The following is a 16226-nucleotide window of genomic DNA, read 5'->3' as shown; positions in this document are numbered from 1 at the left end:
GAACACAGGTTACAGCAGAGCTTGCAGGCACAAGTCAGGACCCCTCCACCGAGTCCTTCTGGGCTTTCAGGGTGCTTGGATCCTAGCTAGGATACCCTGAATTCTGCCCACACAGCCCCAAGCCCAAACTCAAACTGCTTCCCTCCTGCCACTCCCTTCCTTTTGTTCCCCCTTCCCGGGCAAAGGTGTTGACCTTTCCCCTCCCTTACCTAGCTCAGGTTACAGCTCCGGTTTGGTCCATCCCCTAAAGTCCTCCCCTGCTCTCCCATTCCCCACACAGACAGCCCCTACTCCATCACAGCGTTATATTGAGGTAGTGGTGTATTCATATCCCCCTTTTACAAAGGGGAAAATGTGGTAGATACAGATTAACACGACTTCTCCAAAGTCACACAAAACATCCAGTGTAAATTCAGGAATTGAACTCAGACGCCCAGCAGCTCGGGCTAGTAACATAGCCACAAAATCATCCAGGTTGTGTCTTATATTGGCATTCTTCAATGTCGTATTAGAGTGCTTTGCTTTTATAGCAGGGCAAACTAAGGCACATGGAGGTTAAGGGTCTTGCCAAGGGTTACACAGCAAAAGTCAGTGACTGAGCTGTGACTAGAACTCGGAATGTCACTCAGTGTTCCATGTTCTAACCACTAGACAGTGCTCCTTCCTTTCTCAAAACTCCCTAAAAGAAAAATAGGCACAAAACTCTGCTTCCAATGCTCTGTAAACAGGATTCATTCATGGATCAAGCCATCAAGTTTGATATCCTTCCTCTGGAGAGGAAGTGTTCCAGTATCACAAATATATATCTCCTAAAGGCCAACTCAGGTTGGAATCTGTTCTTTGAAGGTGGCATGTCTGATTTCTTTGAACCTAGGTTAGATACTGATCAGATACACTCCTCTTAGAGTTCATGCTGTGCCCAGTCATGCTAAAGTGACCCTTGATTGGATGTGGGAAGAATTTAAAGAGAGCAAACAGAAAGGTAGGGCTACAGAAATCTGAACTGACGTTGCCTCCGCATGTGCCATTGTCTCCTTGTTTGCCACAGCATAAATTAAGGACGTATGTCAACTCCAATGTTTCTCTTTTACTCAGAATGACCTCATTCCTGAGGGTTTAAGTCAAACCTTTAATGTTCCTTTAATACGGTTCCAGGGGGGTTAATACTATTGTGCTGTAAATCACAATCTAGAATTATGCCAGTGAAGTGTTTTGACTTGGACTGTCAAAATCAATTTTTGGATGCATGATATCATTGCCTTCATAAAAAGAGATAGCAACTGCAGTCCCTTTCCAACTATAACAATAAAACTCAATTGCAATTACTTCTGCATTAGACTGGGGATCTTTCTTATTAAATGGCAATTACAGCTCAAGATAACCCAGTTACATCACCTATTCTCAGTTACTAATATGATGACACCTAGAGGTCCCAGGGAGGTATCAGAGCCTCATTGTGCTAGGCACTGTACAAACAAGTAACACAAAGACTTTCCCTGCCTGAGAAAGAAGGATTATGATCAAGCGAAGCAAGTGGATAAACAGGCAACTCTCCTGGGGTGAAGGCCAAGGTAACAGTAAGAAATGATTTGTTTGCATACGTAAGTAGCTTCAGTGGTCAGAATGATGGGCCAGTCTTACCAGTGCCAGATAGCTTTGATCCATAAATATCATGGCAGAGGAAGGTTTCGAGGAGGGAGCATTAGTCCTTAAAGATGAAGTATTTAGCTAAATCCTCAGTATTTAACAGCTAGTGCCATCTCAGATCATTCATAGTGGGCCCTTGTTCGTTTCATTGATTTTTTAAGATCCTATTTTGAGCGTGTAATCTGACCTCCTGTATTACACAGGACACAGAATTTCATCCAGCTACTCCTGTGTTGAACCCAATAACTTGTTAGATGGTTGGCACTACTGAAGACCAACCTGTGGTGTAGTTCCTTGTCAGAGAGAGCATGCCTTTGAATATGATGTGCTCAAGGATGTGAGGACTACAGTAGGGTAGCTGGGGGGGGGGAGTGGGGCAGCAGAGCACTGAGCACAAGTCGAGCCTTTTCAATGTCTTGGCGCCTTTTTAATTTTTACTCACCCGGCGGCGCTCCAGGTCTTTGGCGGCAGGTCCTGCACTCGCTCCGGGTGTGTTCAGCTGCACTGAAGGACCCCCGCTGCCGAAATGCCGCCGAAGACTCATGGAGTGAGTGAAGGACCTGCCACCGAAGACCCGGAACAGCACCCCATCCATAAAAGCGCGGCCGGGTGAATAAGAGTGCCGCAGCAGGTGGCACCTTTTTTTTGTGATCGCTCCCTCTGTGCGTTACACCTGGCTACTCCACTGGAGGACTAATGTCCCTAAGAAAAACTTCTGGTACGGGCTCCATTTAGCTGAATTGTGCCTCCAGATCTTGTTTCTAAAGTAGAGTATGAGTAATTTCACAATCTGTTAACTTTTAACACTGACTTAGTGTTATAATTAAAATATCTCTTGCTACCAGCAGATGTGAGAAGATATACAAAGATGCACGGGAAGTTTGCATGAAGTTTTATGGCATCATCGGGTCACTGGTTACCATGCTCTATCAGTTCCCAAATAGGTTCAGCATATATGATGAGAAATTAAACTGTAGGAATGCTTCTGTTTCTTGACTGCCGATTCACAAACATCTGTTACTGAGGTGGGTGATTTTGTCTCTGAGAGAAATACAAAATGATGGGCAACCGATATAGAAATAAATATTTTTTTGTCAAATGATGGAACTGAAAACAAGAGCGTTGCTCAAGTGACAACTTAATTTCATGCTATCAGATGACTTTTTTCAGATAACTGTTTTAGACCCCAATTCAGCAAAGCAGTTATGCATGTTGTTAAGTCCATCTATAAAATGCCTTAAACACAGGGCCGCACAGAGGATTCAGGGGGCCTGGGGCAAAGCAATTTCAGGGGCCCCTTCCATAAAAAAAATGGCAATACTATACAATACTATATTCCCTGCGGGGCCCAGGGCAAATTGCTCCACTTGCTCCCCCACATGGGCAGCCCTGGGAAAAATAAACCTTCCGCATCTTGGCACAAACCTAGTTTTGAGAAAACTTCTTTACAAAGTATCATTGGTTCTCAGCATCAGCTAGTGCTAAAAGGCACTAAAGCTCATTAAAAGGGTTGGACAAATATTTTCCGTCAAAACTTTTTTGGATCGAAAACTAGGGGTTTTTAAAAAGCAGAAAAAAAACACGGACAATATCTGCTTTCCTTCAAAATTTGTTGTGGTTTTTTTTAATTGAAAAGCTGAAATTAGTCTGTCAAAACCTGAATATGGTTAGCGGTTTCAGAAGTGTGTGGCAAAATATTTGCTGCTTGCTGTGCTTGATTGTTTAAAGAAACAATAAAAAAAATTCTGCTTAAAAAAAATCCAAAACTTTGGAACCACCTCAGCTTGTGACCAAACGCCTAAGCCCATCCAGTCAGAGATTTTTCCAGGTTTCTGATACGCTGCTGGCTTCCTTGACTCATATCTGTCTCCATAACTTTGGGTTCATTTTATTAGAACATAAGAACAGCCATACTGGGTCAAACCAAAGGTCCATACAGCCCAGTATCCTTTCTTCCTTTCTACCGACACTGGTCAATGCTGAGTGCCCCAGAGGGAGTGAACCTAACAGGTAATGATCAAGTGATCTCTCTCCTGCCATCCCCATCCACTCTCTGACAAACAAAGGCTAGGGACACCATTCCTTACCCACCCTGGCTAATAGCCATTAATGGACTTAACTTCGAGGCATTTATCTGTTTCCTAGAGACTGGCTCCATGGGTTCCCTCACAAACTGGAGATGGTTACTGTGGGTTTGTCTTTAGTATAGCTTATGTACATACTCCACGAACTGAGCATTTGAGCTTGTTCCAGAATCTGGGATGAGCCTATGTTGTGAAAACTGAAATGCTCAAAATAGCACATGCATATGAATGGACACAGGGTGCTAAAATTAAATTAACCCAGGGGTTCTCAAACTGGGGGTCAGCCTCCACCTCAAACCCTGCTTTGCCTCCAGCATTTATAATAGTGTTAAATATATAAAAAAGTATTTTTAATTTATAAGGGGAGGAGGGTCGCATTCAGAAGTTTGCTATGTGAAAGGGGTCACCAGTACAAAAGTTTGAGAACCACTGAATTAATCCCTCTGAAGCCTCAGGGAATGCATGGGAGGGGAGTCTCCCTTAGTAGGGTTGGGAAGCAGGTAGGTGGTGTGGGATATTGCTCTTCTCATGTGATCCCTCCCCTAGTGGCTAATTTTAAATGAAGCTGTCATAAACAGATAGCTAAGGGTTAATGTTCTTTTACCTGTATAAGGGTAACAAAAGTAACCTGAAACACCTGACCAGAGGACCAATCAGGAAACAAGACTTTTTCAAATCTGGGTGGAGGGAAGTTTTGGGTGTGAGTTCTTTGTTCTTTGTCTTGGGTCTGTTCCTTTTCTCGTCTCTGAGAGTGATCTTTCTATCTCCTGGCTTTCTAATCTTCTGTTTCCAAGTTGTAAGTACAAGGATAGTAAGACAATAGGTTTATATTGTTTTCTTTTGTATTTACATGAGTGTAGTTGCTGGAATGTGTTAAACTGTATTCTTTTTGGATAAGGCAGTTTATTCATTTTTTTTCCTTTAAGCAACTGACCCTGTATATTGTCACCTTAATACAGAGATCCTTCTATGTCCTTTTTTCATTCTTTTTATATAAAGCTTTCTTTTTAAGACCTGTTGGAGTTTTTCTTTAGTGGGGACTCCAGGGAATTGAGTCTGCAGCTCACCAGGGAATTGGTGGGAAGAAGAAGTCAGAGGGAAAATCTCTTTGTGTTAGATTTACTAAGCCTGACTTTGCATACCCTCTGAGTGAGGGAGAAGAGAGATTAGATCTCTCGGTACTTGTGTTTCCAGGACTGGAAGCAGGGAATCTCCTAGGGTCGTCCAGGGAGGGGAGCCCGGGAGGAAGTAACAAGGAAACAAGGGGAGGGGGTTATTTCCCTTTGTTGTAAGACTCAAGGCATCTGAGTCTGGGGGTCCCCCAGGGAAGGTTTTGGGGAGACCACAGTGAGCTAGGCACTGTATAATTCCTAGCTGGTGGCAGCAATTACCAGGTCCAAGCTGGTAATTAAGCTTGGAGGTTTTCATGCTAACACCCATATTTTGGACGCTAAGGTCCAGATCTGGGAAGAAATGTTATGACAGAAGCTACCCTCCCCTGACATGAATCTCCCTATGGCACTGAAATTAAATATAGACTATAATTTGGCATTTGAGAAGTGAAAGGGATGGTAGCCCTAATGGAAAAGCTAACAGCTTGGCTCTTCTGCAAGCCTCAAACTGCTGAATGAACTTTAGGGTAGGGAAGGCTGTATCTCCCAAACAGCCTGGCCCTGCCCCCTATCTGACCCCCACCCACTTCCTACCCCCTGACTGCCCGACCCCCTCAGAATCCCCAACCCATCCTGCTCCTTGTCCCCTCACCGTCCCCCAGAGATCCCCCCAATCACCACCCTGGGACTCCACCCCTGCTCCCTCTCCCCTAACTGCCCCGACCCCTATCCACCCCCTCGCTGAATCCTGACAGTCCCCCAGAACGCCTATGATCTGACGCCCCCATTCCCTGTCCCCTGGCCACTCCCTCAACCTCTGCCCCCTCCCTGTTCCGTGACTGTCCCCAGGACTCCCTGTCCCTTATCCAACCCCCCCTGGCCGTGGCCCTTTACCTCCAGCTCCCCCCTCACCCGGAGTCTCAGTGCACCGCATCCAGGAGTGTCCTTGAACTGCGCTGCAGCGTGGCTCCAGCGGGGCCTGAGCTCCATGGTAGGGAGGCAGGGCTGCTAGCTCCAGCGGGGCCTGAGCTCCCTCCGCTCGGCCTGGAGCTTGCAGCCCTAACCCCTTACCACGCGGCTCTGAGCGGGGAGGAGCTCAGGCCCCACCGGAGTCATGCGGAAGTGCTATCCAGGGCAGGGCTGGCGCTTCCATTTAGGTGACCTAGGCGGTCGCCTAGGGCACCAGGATTTGGGAGGGTGGCATTTTGCCGCCTTTGGCGGCAATTCAGTGGCGGGGGGTCCTTCCGTGCTCTGTGTCATCCTCGGCAATTCTGCGGCGGGTCCTTCACTCGCTCCGGAACCTGCTGCCAAAGTGCCCCAAAGACCGGGAGTGTGGAAGGACCCCCGCCTAGGATGCCAAAAACCCTGGAGCCACTCCTGATCCAGGGACACTCCTGGATGCGCTGAGGCTCTGGGACGGGGTGGAGGCGGGGTCAGGCCAGGGCCAGGGAGGGAACCTCAGCCATTCTCGTGGGGGGCCCCCGCAGAGCCTGGGGCCTGGGGAAAATTGCCCCACTTGCCCCCCCCACCCCTGGGAAGCCCTGCTTAAACAGTAGATAATGTGTAAGAAGTAAGCCTGATTACTTTTTAGACAAAAAAATCAATTTAGAGTATTTTCATTTTCGATATTCTTTAGAAAAAAAAAAAAAAAGCTGATGTACATGAGCAGTAGAATGGCATTTTGGTATCTGTTATAGCCAGATATAGCAAAGGTAACTCAAGACTGTGATCAGCATTGCTATTGGCTGCTTGTGGACTCATGGAAATTAAGCAAATGGGCCTCCTCAGTGTCTACCTCTGGCACCACAGTTGCCAAAAGTGAAAACAACTTTCTTTGATGTTCACACCTTTTGGGGGCAGGAAGCACAATTTTCCTCACTCCCCTTTCAGCAACTTGAGGCCCTGTAAACTGCAGGTATGTCTACACTCCAGTTAAAAACCTGTGGCTGGCCCATGCCAGCTAACTCAGGCTTGTGTGATACAGGCTAAGGGGCTGTTTAATTCTGGTGTAGACATTCCGGCTCAGACTGCATCCTGAGCTCTGGGACCTTTCCATCTCCTAGGGTTCTAAAGCCCAGGCACGAGCCCAACCCTGAAAGTCAACCTCACAACTAAACAGCCCATTAACCTGAGTCAAAGTCAGTGGGTACAGGCCAGCAATGGGTTTTCAGTTGCAGTGTAGACATACCCAGAAAGGCCAGCCCGGGCCTATATGAAAATAATCAGTAGTATTTTGAATCAAGCAATAGATTTGATTCTTTTCAAAGTAACTTTCACAACAGCTCTGGGGAACAACCTCTATTAAGATATTTTTTCATTATGCAAATAATTTGATGTTTTGAAAAACCACAGGGTTGCTAACATTTGTTCTGGTGAAGTAAAATATGTATTAATTTGCCTAACCAAATGACTCTAAAATAGTGTACACGCCGCCCTTCGCATTAATTCCAAATGAAATGTCAGTGTTTCATAATTCATGACAATATGCTGAGATTTATTTTGAATAGTGTGCTGCAGGTTGAGTTAAGATCAGATGTAAAACCAGTCTCTCTGTCCCTTCTTGGAGCTCTTAGAAGCCTTTTTCCCTCTGGCTTGGTTTTATTTTTTCTTTACCTTAGCTGAATAACCATTAACTATAATTTCAACGTAAATTCCTGAGTAGATTGAAAAGTAAGATCATATATCCCAGTAGTGCTTTATTTAGATCTTCATTAACTTGGTCATCTTCGCAGGAAGGTGACAAGATTTCTCTTGCTGTTTGTTTAGAAGATGGCATAGGGGGATCAAGAAGCAATTTCGAGACTGGTGTTTGTAGAGTGTGATAACACGGTAAATCGGACATGATAGTTGTGTTATTTTGTTTTCAATAGTAATTCTATAGATGATTATGTTTTAGGATCAGCTGGATCATGTAGATTGAGATGAGACTTGGCGTCAGGAGACCTAGGTTCAGTTGCTGACTAACACAACCACTTAAGCACTCTGGGCCTAATTCTTCCCTTACACAGTGTAAATCGGGGTAACTCCACTCAAGTTGATGAAGTTACACCATTGTAAAAAACTGGTATGAGAGGATAGTATGGTCCTCTATGCTTTAGTTACTCCATATGCAAACTGTTTCCCTCCTTTAGGAAAGTAATCTACAAATGAACATAATGCTACATCCATACAAAGTGCTATTGCTAATCAACAGAATTCCCTCCCTACTGGGGACAGTTCAGAGAAGAGCAGCAAAAATCATTACTGGGCTGGAGGGATTGATTAATAAGGAAAAACTGAATTAACTACTAATACTCATTAGCATTTATCTACTGTAACAGTAAATATATAGACAGAGGGAGGCTTGGCAGAACTACATTTTTTTTTTATAATTTTGACAGATAATATTGATGTTTATTTTTAAGCACTTTTTTCTATTTTTAGCAATTAAAATTTTCACAGTTGTAGGAAATTATGGGGCTCCAACAATTATGTAATGACAGTAGACATTGAAATTCAAATTGTTAAAACACAAATTGTCACATGTCAAAATACACAAAGTAAATATCCTTAAATCAAACTCTAATAAGTTCTCAAGCAGAACTGTTCTTACTTTTCTTATCTGTAAATTTCATTTATTATCAGTGGAAATATGTTGTCATCAGTTTGTGCATGTATGGTGAAATCAATGCTTTCTGACATTTACTGATACAAATTCTAATACCTTCCAAGCTGATATATATAGTTTGGCAAAGTGACAACTAAGGGGGATCTACAACAGATATAAGTCTGTAAATATCTGAAGGGTGTATTACCGGAGGATAGAATTAAGAAAATAGCAATTTAGACAAAATATTGAGTGGGAGGTAGGTGGAATAGAGAAAGAGCCTGTCCTAATAGTGAAATCCAGACAATTGTGGAATAGCTTTCCCGGGAGAAGTGATGGAAGCCCTATCCTAGGAGACATTTAAAAGAAGGCTAAACAAAGGACTGTGCAATATTGTAAGAAATTCAGTGCATTAATTTTCAGAAGTCCATGACAACAATAGGGACAGCACTGCAGTCTTCATACTTCCTACTCCAAAAATACAACCTCCTTCCTTTTGAGTTAAATACAAGCAGTACAAGAACTTTGACACACAGTTCTGATTCTATCCAGTAGAGGGCAGAGGTGTACACATACACTAGCCAGTTCATTACAATTATTTGTAGGGAACAAAATTGCAGTGGCATGGAACACAATCTATTCTAGTATTTTAATTTATAGTTGGAGGAATTTGTGTTTGGTTTTATTTATGTTTTTATAATGTTACCATTCACCCACAGAGGCAGTTCAAAAATATAAAGAAAAACAGTCAATACCTCAAAAAGATGACTTAAAAAACAGTATAACATTATCTGCAAGCAGGACCGGCGCTAGTGTTTTTAGCACCCTAGGTGCACGGCCATTTTGCCGCCCCGCGTGCTGGTCCCGCAGCTCCGGTGGAGCTGCCGCAGCCGTGCCTGCGGGAGGTCCACCGGAGCCGCGGGAGCAGCGGACCGTCCGCAGGAATGCCTCTGGCAGCTCCACTGGAGCCGCGGGACCAGGGGGCCCTCTGCAGGCACGACTGCGGTGGGTCCACCAGAGCTGCGTGCCACCCCCCCCCAGCAAAATGCCGCCCCCCAATAATCCGGGCACCCTAGGCGATTGCCTAGGTCGCCTAAATGGAAGCACCAGCCCTGTCTGCAAGGTCTTTTGGAAGCTAAGGAGCACTATTTTTATACTAGGACTGGAGAGATCTGGGTTCCTGGCTCTAAAGGTGGATTACGGTTTTGTGGGGCCCCAGGCCAGAGCAAGTGGGGGCCCCACCCTACCCCTTCTGCCTATAATCCCCCCCGGCCCCTCCCCCTGCATTCCTGCAGGGGAAATGGGATGGGGAGGCTTGCCATACCTGCCTGCCTCGCACTCCTGCTGGGCAGTGAGATTGGGGTGCAGGGGCTTCCCCCACTCCCTTGCAGGAGCCCTGGGCAAGCAGAGCAGGGCAAGCCCCCACGCCCTGATCCTGCTCCCTGGAAGGAGCACCGGGTGGACAGGGGAAGCAGGGTCAGTGTGTGGAGGTGCCCATTTTCCCAGGACTCCCCAACTGGCTGGGGCCCCTGGGCATGGGTCCTGTTAGCCCAGTGGCTAATCTCTCAGCTAAATCAGTTATTCTCCCACTTCCATCTGTAATATACTATATTTTTCTTCCCAGTCTGGTCTTGTCTGTGCAGAGTATAAGCTCTTAGAAACAGGACTATTCCTTACTTTGTGTTTCTATAGGACCTAGCAAAATGCTTCCCTGGTCTCTGTTATAGCTTCTTGAGACTACCATAACACAAATATTACTAAACTTTTAGGAGTAGTAGTAAATTTCACAGGATGACCCATTATGAGAAAAACAAATGTTAGTATAAAATTACTTGTAGCGTAGTTTTGTTTTAGTAAAAGGTAAAATTGCCTATGTACTTCTGCCATGGGGCATTCACACTTTTATTTGTAGTTAGTAGTGTCTTAAAATAAACAATTAGTACTTGATGTTTGTTTGTTTCTTGTTTTGTCAACTACAGTCTGGCCCTCCTGTTTTGTGATGATTGGCCTGGATAGTGTGATTAATGTGGGCTTTTGCTGTTTTTTTTTCCACCTTCACACTAGTTTACAGCAGCAGATTGCCCAATGCATGCTGAGTGTTTTATGAGATCAGCGGAGAGAGCAATGCTGACAGTGGTTTTCATGGGGAACTTTTCACCTGTCCTCTGGCTAAAAGTCATGTTTAGCAACTGTGACCAACAGTAAAGGGGTAGGCAAGAAAAGAGAGAAAGAGCAGCAGACTAGAAAATAAACGAAATTAGCACTTCAAAGCACTTGCACTGGTGATAGCTGTCTCTCTCAGATGTAGTACATGAGCCATAAGTAACTGTACAAGCAGGGAACTGGATTCCATCTCTACAAAGGGAGACAAACAGATTGAGAGATGATGTACCTTATTGTAACACTTCATTAAAATAGGGATTGTTGAGCATCACCATCAACACAAATAGGAAGAAACTGATAACTCTACAGAAAATGTTCTCAATGGTAGAACAAGAGGGGCTCCTTGGGCAGATTTACCCTTAGCACAGCAAAGGTGCCATAATGGACCTACGGTTCAGCCAGAGGAATAAACATATTGTGAAACAAGTAACAAGTACCTTAGTACATAAAAGCCTGCCCCAGTACTCAAAAATGAAGAGGCTCTCAACCCAAATAACTACAGTGGCATAATCCACTCTTGTATTTCCTGCTCTCAACAGCCCTAACCTCCCAACCAATGGAGTGAAAAATCTGAAAATGCTCAAGATGCTAGACCCTACATAAAACCAATATATGACACACTGGGAAGACATCAACCCTGTAGACTGCTACAAATCCTTGTGCAGAGCTATCACAGTGAACTACCCCCACTACGGTGAAACAAGCAAAGCTAAACTGGACTCTTACCAAGTGCAGAATCCATGAATACAAACTAGACATGAAAACTGGAATGGTGTTTCAGGACTTCAACCCCAGATGGGAACCAATGGGACAGAGAGGAAATTAAGACACCAAAGCTGGGAATGGGTGACAGGAGATGGATCACTCGATGATGACCTGTTCTGTTCACTCCCTCTGGGGCACCTGGCATTGGCCACTGTCAGAAGACAGGATACTGGGCTTGAGGGACCTTTCGTTTGACCCATATGGCCGTTCTTATATTCCAGCGTGTGACACACAAGAGAGTTTGAGAAAGATATTTCCTGTATTTATCAACCAAGATAAAAGATTTTTCATTCCACGCCCCCCCCCAAAAAAAAAGAAAAAAGGGAAAAGCTGCCAGAAGAAAAACAAGCAATAAAAGAGGAAGGATGGCTCAGAAATTAAGCTGCTAGCCCGATCTGTGGGATATATAGGTTTAGTTTCTTGCTCCACCCCAGGCTTCCTGTGTGATCCTGTGTGGCCTTAGGTAAACCATTTAGGGAGGCATTTTTAAAAGTGCCTAAGTGACTTAGGTGCCTAACTCCCATCACATTGACTTTCAATAGTGGCTAGGAACTTACCTTAGGTGCTTTTGAAAGTCTCACTCTTAGTCTCTCAGTTCTTCATCTCTAAAAGGGGAATAATAGCAGATCCCTACCTCATAAGGATGTTGGCAGGAAAGACACGTTTAATATTGTCAGCAAGTCAGATACTACAGCAGTAAGGGCCCTAGATAGTGACTCATCACACATAACCACTTGCCAGGGGATCGTGGTAAACAACAGTAAGGGCCAAGGGCCATGGGATAAAAGCAGAAATACAGTGGGAAGCCCTGTCCAGACCTCTGGCTTTGACAATGCACCGTGCAGCTCGCCCTGCCACTGAGCTGAGGGTGTATCCCGTGGAGCCTGCCCCGCGCCGGTGGGATGGGTTGAGGCGGATGTGAGAGGATCCAGGGTGGGTGTGTAGGAGCGCAGCAGCTGGAGACGGGAGAGAAGCACTGTGAAGGGGAGGAGGCAGGAGCTTGAGAGGATCCAGGGTGAGCTGCGTGTGTCTTTGATGGGAAGAAGAGGCAGCAGGGAGGCTGTGGAGAACGAGCGTCTCTCTGCCGGGATGAGCGGACACAGAGGCTGAGCGTCCGTGTTAGGCGGAGAGCAGGCGGCAGGAGTGGGGTGAGTGTGGGTCTGTGTCTCTGCTGGAAAGAGGCGAGGCGGGGGGAGTGAGCCGTGGGGGGAAGAGGCGGATACACGGGAGCGGGCTCTCCTCCCGGTAGGCTGCGCTGTGATCAGACCGGCGGGTTGTGCTCGCCCCCTTCCCCCTCCGCTCAGAGCCCCAGGCAGGCAGAGTCCGGAGCTGCTTGCCGAGCGCGTCGCGCCTCCAGCCTTCTCCCGGCCCCAGTCCCGGGCTGCGCGCTGCACCAGGAGGGCGCAGCGGGGCAGGCTCCCGGGCTCATGGAGATCGTGCAGCGGAGGCAGAGGGGGAAGCCCCGGAGCTGATGCGTCGCCTTTGCTTCTTGGGGTTAGTCGGTCCCTTTGCAGAGCCGGGCGGGCAGGAGGGGTATGGGGGCAACGCGTGGAAACTTTCCACCTTGCAAACTTGCCTGGGCGTGAACAGCCCGCGCTGCCGCTCGGGTGGGACGCCGAGGAAGATGTAGCAGCCCAGTGCACGCTCCGAAGGGGCTCAGCGCGATAGGGAAGTTTGCATGTGCAAGTTGCAAAACTTAAACGTGTTCGGTTTTCGTAAAGCTGGAGAAACTCCCCTTAGGCCAGTGCAAATTACTGACTCCAGCCCCTCTGGTGTGTTTGATCTTTATCTAGAGATAAAGTTCAGTGGCTCTCCGGATGAGCTGTACTTTTGCAACGGGAGGAAGCAAGTGGGTCTCTCCCTCCCGTGCACTCCTGCTGCTAGTGAGTCTTCTCCTGCTTTGCACCAGTTTTAAACACAGTCGGAGGCTGGAGCTGTGTGTGTGTGTGGAGGGGGGGGCGGGTTCTGCTTATGCTCTTCAGCTGCGTTTGTTACTAGCCCAGCCGATCGCGGTGCCTGGCGGGGGCTTGCTGCTGCCGGGGGCGGGATGCAGCGAGCAGGGAAGGGGCTCCCGTTTTGAAGGGGAATTCGCTTTTCCCAACCCCGTCTCCTTGCGGCGTGACTTGCTCGTTGGAGGTGCGGGGGAAAGGGACCGTGACTGTGCTGCGGTTTGCATAGCTGCAGCGGGGGTTTCCCCGGGAGGTGGCGACGGGGTTGCTGCTGCTGCTGCTGCCGCCCAGGCTCCTGGAGACCAGGAGGGAGAATCGCTCAGCTGCTCCCTGCTTGGGGGCTGGCAGCGCGGACTCTGCCCGGTGGGGGTCGCACAGGGAAAGTGCTTGCAATGGGCAGTGCTGGGGGGAGGGGATACTGCTTTCCCCATCGTGCCCTGGGGGCCGATCGCTTTCCCTTGGATTTCGGCACGTTTGAAACACGTTTGGTTTTTTTTGCAGGAAGGGGGGGGGGTGCGCGCGTTGCAGTAACCACTCACCTCTCCCGGGATTGCGCGGAGGGAACAGACCTCGCTTTGCCTCCGCAGTTAATGATTAGTTCAGCCTTTGTAGGGCAGCCGCGGGAGCGTTGCTGGGGCCTCGGACCGTTCCCATCCGCGGTGCGCTGGTTTCCAAAAGGGACTGGATTTCAATTGCCAACATAGAGGAACTAAAACAAATGATCAAATGACCGTATTTCTTCTTGCTGCTGGATGTAGGCATGGAACAAAACCCGCCCTGGTTTGGGGACTGGTAATGTGGCTTTCCCCCCTGCATGATTAAGAGAATCTCTTTTGCTGCTTCTTGAACCCGGCCGGATTATTTGCAGGGCAACCCCCCCTCTGCCCCCCCCCCCAATCGCTAAAGAGACGTATCGTTGTGTGCCTTGTATTTTGTTCTTGGGGGCTTCGTGCCCTTGCTTTGTTGTTTGGAGGATTCAGGTTTGTCCTCAGTCCCGGATCCAATTAAAATAAAAAAAAGAAGGGTTACAGAGCAGCAAGTTTACCTTGTTACAGAGACAGTGGCCCGGGAAACGCGTGCGTTCCCTCTCTCCTCCTTTTCTGTCCCTTTGCATTGCTGTCAGACTCAGCCAGGAGCATCCTTTGCTCAGTGTCTGTCAAAAATCTAACTCGCCTCTGTCCAGCAGAAAATGTATTCTCAACCGGCAGAGTCATTGCATCCTTTAGTATTTGGCAGGGGCTTTACTTATGAATGATCAGGTTCTTGGCAGAGGAATTAGTAACTGAAAAAGAGAGGGAGCTCTGAGAATTAGGGAGGAGAAATTCTGCACCGTTCACTAGCCGCTGAGGGAGTGCCCTTTGCTTTCACTGGTCGCTTAGTTCTGAACTGAAGCAGTTATTTAGGGGATATAAACCTGAGCTGGGAAACCAGGACGCCATAAAAAAGCGTGGGTCCAGTTCTTGCTGCCCTTTTTTTTGCTGACATGGAGTTTATCCTTTTAGATTTAACCAAAGTTACCTTGTTTCCTTGAAGAAAACATGTTGGTGGTGCTAGGAAAAGAACAAACGATCTCTCTGAAGCCAGAGTGTGTTCCCAAGATGCTGCTGTGAAAGAGTTCACAGAACTCTGCCATTCTCATTGTGCCCAAAAGATGTAGCAGGCTGGGTGAGGAACCCAAATTAGAACCAATTTACTGGAGCTCCGGAAACCAATGAGGTAGCTCTGCTTATTTTTTTCCCCAGTGCCTATGCATCTAGTATCATTGCAAATAATCAGTAGGTTGCCTTGACTGTACTTGCCTTCAGATGTTGAGCTTTTTTCAAAGTACAAGAGCCTTGCTTTCTAACAAAGAGTTCTCTCTTTTGGAATCTTAATCTCTGTATAGTAACACCTGTTAACTAGCCATAAGCTGAGGGTGCCCATTGACCTGTGTGTTATAATGCAGTTTTACTACTGTGATGGATGGCAGTGTAAAGCACTAGGTTATTTTAGTGCAGTCCTTGTTTCTGACATGACTTGATAAAATAGAATACACTTATGTTTTCATTGTTGCCATTCTCAAATACGGCAATGCGACCTGATGTAACCTAGTTGATAGATTGTGTCAATAGAATGAAGTGGGCAATTAGAACTGAGTAGTGTGTCTAGCCATTACTTACTGGTAGGATTTAGTACCTCTTATTCCATTATGAACATAAATATGTTTGGAGTTCTCAAATGTTTCTGCCACATGCAAACAGTACAAATGTTGCTCAGATTAATAGTTTTCTTTCTCTCTATTGAGAAAAATCTGTGGTGTAGGGTAGGATAGGATTTGTTATCCTATGCAACCCAGTACAGGATATAGAATACCTTTCACCTCTTGGCTGCAGGTTTGAATCAAATACAGGTCAGCAGTGATTAAAAGCTTTTTGGTTTTGTGTTTGTTTTTTTTTAACTATCTTATGGCTCTTTGATGGTTTATGTGAAGGCTTTTGTGACTTGTCTCTAGTTCACTTCACCAAAACTGCTTGCACAATAGCATCCTGATGGTTTTGGCTAGAAGGCCAAAGATAGAATGGGCAGGGAGACAAAACTACTAGACCAGTGGTGAAATCCTGCCTCAGCTGAAGTCAATGGCAGCTTTGCCTCAGGCTTTAGTGAGACTAGAGTTTCGCGCTAAAGTAATGCCTACTAGTCTGGGAGGCACATTGGTATGTAGTGTGGAGAAGCTTTCACTGCTGCCACCTATGCTGTGTCTGTTCAATGGCTCAACAGAAGATTTGAGGGAGACAGGCTCGGTGAGGTAATATCTTTTATTGGACCAGCTTCTGTTGGCGAGAGAGACAAGCTTTCAAGCCACACAGAGCTCTTCTTCAGGTCTGGGAAGTGTACTCAGAGTGTCACAGGTAAATCCAAGGTGGAACCACTTGTTTAGTGT

At 46.6% G+C, this 16226-nt stretch overlaps 2 protein-coding genes across 9 annotated transcripts in view; both read left to right on the top strand.

Annotated features, from left to right (window-relative positions):
- LOC127045637 (uncharacterized) overlaps positions 1-16226 on the top strand; it is a 946950-nt gene that overhangs the window by 854755 nt on the left and 75969 nt on the right. The window lies entirely within an intron of this gene.
- Positions 11930-16226, top strand: part of FAT3 (FAT atypical cadherin 3) — a 607093-nt gene continuing 602796 nt past the window's right edge. For 6 of the 8 annotated variants that reach the window (XM_050940215.1, XM_050940199.1, XM_050940224.1 and 3 more), the window contains exon 1: positions 11930-12505. The gene's annotated coding sequence lies outside the window, so the exon portion shown is untranslated. Of the gene's footprint in view, positions 12506-12684; positions 12856-16226 lie in introns of those variants that run through there. The other 2 variants (XM_050940190.1, XM_050940181.1) reach the window with 2 other exon arrangements.

This window comes from Gopherus flavomarginatus, chromosome 1 (genome assembly GCF_025201925.1).
Source record: "Gopherus flavomarginatus isolate rGopFla2 chromosome 1, rGopFla2.mat.asm, whole genome shotgun sequence".
NCBI lineage: Eukaryota > Metazoa > Chordata > Testudines > Testudinidae > Gopherus > Gopherus flavomarginatus.
The sequence above is the reverse complement of the archived record's forward strand: the minus strand, read 5'-3'. Positions and strand labels throughout refer to the sequence as shown.